Source organism: Portunus trituberculatus, chromosome 19, assembly GCF_017591435.1.
Source record: "Portunus trituberculatus isolate SZX2019 chromosome 19, ASM1759143v1, whole genome shotgun sequence".
NCBI classification, from domain to species: Eukaryota; Metazoa; Arthropoda; class Malacostraca; order Decapoda; family Portunidae; genus Portunus; species Portunus trituberculatus.
The window spans coordinates 13,272,090-13,275,589 of record NC_059273.1 but is presented as its reverse complement, the minus strand read 5'-3'; the positions used below and the strand labels follow the sequence as shown (position 1 = coordinate 13,275,589).

Below are 3,500 nucleotides of genomic sequence, written 5' to 3'. Positions count from 1 at the left end.
TCCTGATATCCATCTGCCCCTGTCATTCTTTTCCTCACCAACTTACTACCAAACCTCTCTGTTCTCCCATCTTTTCCACTGTTCAGTTTTTTTTTTTTTTTTTTCATCAAGATCATATCCTCATTTGTTCCTCTATCTTCTTATGGAAATTTAGTTTTCCTTTTCTTGAATGAACTCCACCAATCTCTGTGATTGATCTAACTTTATGAGATTTCCCTTATGGTAACAAGTAATTTCTGACTCATATAAACAATATGGTACTGCCACTCCTTTTCACAAACTTCTACCTATTTCATACTTGTTAACTAATCTATTCCCTCCATTAATCATCATGTATGTCATCCTCCTGCCCTTCACTTTTACTTATTTTCCTTGTTCTACTGTTATTCTCTCTTTCCTAATTTATAAACTGATATGTATACTTATCTACTACTTGTAGCACGCTGTTCCCCAGGACCCAGCGACTACCCCACGGCCTGTGCTGTTGTACTTTATCATCTTACATTGCCTGACACTGTAGCTAATGTCCCACTCTCTTCCATACTCTTCAGCTATACTGAGTAATCCCTTCATAATATTCTCTTCTTTCTCAGCAATTAATTACTCTATGTCATCTGCATATGCCAGGCCCCATAATCTATTTTCTCTAACCCTAGTTCCCTTCTCTGATTTCCTTATCCTAACTAACTATTCCTCTATGCAAATTTTTAAGAGAATAGGGGGCATAACAAGATCCTGTCTCACTCCTACATTATTTCCCCTCCAGCCATTTTCCCAATCATCTCTACCACTCTGTCTTCTATTCCTATGTGTGCTAACAATTGAAATAATTTTCTCCTATTCACTGTGTGGTAGGTTTTCCTTAGGTCTATAAACATTAGAAGTGGCTCACTTCCTAACCTCCAACTACTTTTTATCAACTCCTTCAAAATGAACTCATGTGCATTTTCTAAATCTCCTCAACCTGACCTAAATCTGCTCTGGACAATGTCCTAATATATGCATCCTGCTCTTCTTATTTTCCGGCTCCCCCTTCGCAGCTCCTCCACGCAGTTGATTTGACGTCACATATATGAAGCCATGATATTGGTCAACAAGAGAAAGAAAGAGAAGAGAGATAATAAATGAAGAAAGTGGGATTAAAACTGGATAGAAAGAAAATGGATAAAGAAATGGAGGAAATGGAAATAAAACAGGATAGAAAGGAATAACAAGAGAAAGAAAGAAAAATGGGTAATTAATAGAGGAATAGTAGGAAAAGAGAATGAAAACATGCCATCTTGCAACATAAAAGTGTTTCCTCCTTTTGTTATCCCTTTATTCCTTTTATCTTCCTGAACTTCATTCATCCCTCTTTCTCTTGTTTTCCTTCATCTTCTGTTTTCTTACCAATCCCCCCTTATTTGTTATCCATTTTCTTTCTATCTGCTATTTTATTACCATTTCCTCCTATTCCCTTATTCATTACCATATTTTCACTTCCCTTATTCATTATCATTCTTATACTCATTTCCCCTATTCCCTTAGTCATTATCCTCTTCCTCTATCTGCTGTTTTACTACCTTTTCCTCCTATCCCTTTTTCGTCACCATATTCTCATTAACATTTCCTCCTATTCCCTTATTCTTTATCATCCTCATTAATGCTTACTCCTATTCCCTAATTCTTTATCATCCTCATTAATAGTTCCTCCTATTCCCATATTCATTATCCTCTTCTCTTGCCCAATATCCATATTTTTTTCTATCCAGTTTTATTATTATATCCTACTTCCTTATTCATTATTACAATTTCATTCCCATTTTCTCTTATTCCTCTATTCATTAAACATTTTTCTTTCGGTCTCTTGTGTTATTCTTTTAATCCTATTTTATTTCCATTTCCTCCATTTTCTTTACCTCCTATTTTAATCCCATTTCATCCATGGATTTATCATCTGTCTTCTCTCTCTCTTTCCCTGGTTGACCAATGGCGTGGTTTCATATATGTGACGTCAAATCAGCTGGGTGGAGGAGCTGCAAAGAGGGAGCCGGAAAACGAGGAGAGCAGGCAGGTTGTGTATATTAGGACAGTGCCCTGCTCTGCTTCTTCCCTACAATCTTCACTTAATTATTATTTTTTTATTCACCACCCACCCACATACTTTAGCTAGTAAATGTACCACTTCCTACCTCTTACCTTAGCTTGGCTTCTTCCTTATGGAGATTTCCCTACTTTTCTTCCAATCTTAAGGCATATCTCCTTTTCTATTATTTTTCTGAACAATGAAAATAAAGCGTTACTTATATTCTCACCTCTATATTTATTTCATGAACTCATCAACAATCCCGTCAGCTCCATTAGTATTCCCTTTTTAATGTTCTTTACAGCAGAGTCAAAGTCAACGTAAGGCCTACGCATCTCAATCCAATTCATATTCCTTGCTCCACTGTGCGTGGCAGTATGACTACAACTACTACCTCATTCTTTTCCTCTTTCCATATTCATACCTCCAAAACTCTTTTACTATGCCGGCGATCTCCTCACCTGATATCTCCCTGCCTGCTACCTTCATTGCAATTATAGTCAAACTCAAGGTATTATTTTGTTTATAGTCTTGATTTTGATCTTGATGCCACAGGTGGCTCAGCACTTCCCGTTTGCACTCGCCCCGCAACCCCAGCAAGACAAGGCCATGCAGACGGAGAGAGTGAGAGAACAGCAGCAGCAAAGAGGACCAACCAAGAAGATGATAGTGAAGAAGTCCCCAATCTGCATCGTTGGGGACAGTATGATCAAGAATACTGGTGCCCACCTCGGGAGCAAGATGAGCGGAGCCTCACCGGAGTGCCTGAGGGGAGCCAGGATCCAGGAGATCAAGAAGGCGCACAAGACCCAGACAGTCGAAAACGGTCTGCTGGTGATCCAGGGCGGCGGCAACGACCTGGAGAGGGTCGGGGAAGAGGAGACTGTGAAGGAGGTGGTGGAGGCAGTGAAGGCTGCTGAAGCCAAGATGTGTGTGGCAGTGGTGGGTGTGATGCGACGGCCAAGAGAGGAAGAGAGGTATGAGCGGCTGAGGAGGAGGACGAATGCCAAGATTCAAGAAGTGTTGAAGCTGAAGCTGGACTGGTTGAAGAAGACGGGCAACGTCAGCTTCATCGACCTGGACCCCGTCTTGAGGGAAGGCATGGACTTCCTGCCGGACGGGGTGCACCTAAATGAGACCGGCAACAAGAGGATGTGCGGACGGCTGCGTGAGTGGGTGCGCGCAAGGTCTACGGTGTGTGGATGCGGCCTGAATGAAGAATGGATGTGCACCGAAGCAAGGAAGAGAGGACAACAAACAGGCTAGGTCATGTATGAAATTTGGTTGTGTGAATGTAAGAGAATGGAGCATTGGTAAATTTCAGGATGTATGCAAGGAGTTGAATTAATGGAGTCTAGATGTGGTAGGTATTACTGAGACTCACCTGCGGGATGTGGTACAGATGGAAGGTAATGAGTTTGTGATGTTAGGAAAA

General features: G+C 41.0%; 1 protein-coding gene across 5 annotated transcripts in view; it reads right to left on the bottom strand.

Annotated features, from left to right (window-relative positions):
• The window catches only part of LOC123506282 (F-box/LRR-repeat protein 4-like), a 12,194-nt gene extending 9,597 nt beyond the window's left edge, over nt 1-2,597 (bottom strand). The window contains exon 1 of one of the 5 annotated variants that reach the window (XM_045258237.1): nt 2,527-2,597. The gene's annotated coding sequence lies outside the window, so the exon portion shown is untranslated. The other 4 variants (XM_045258232.1, XM_045258236.1, XM_045258233.1 and 1 more) reach the window with 4 other exon arrangements.
• Between the last annotated feature and the right edge of the window lie 903 nt (nt 2,598-3,500).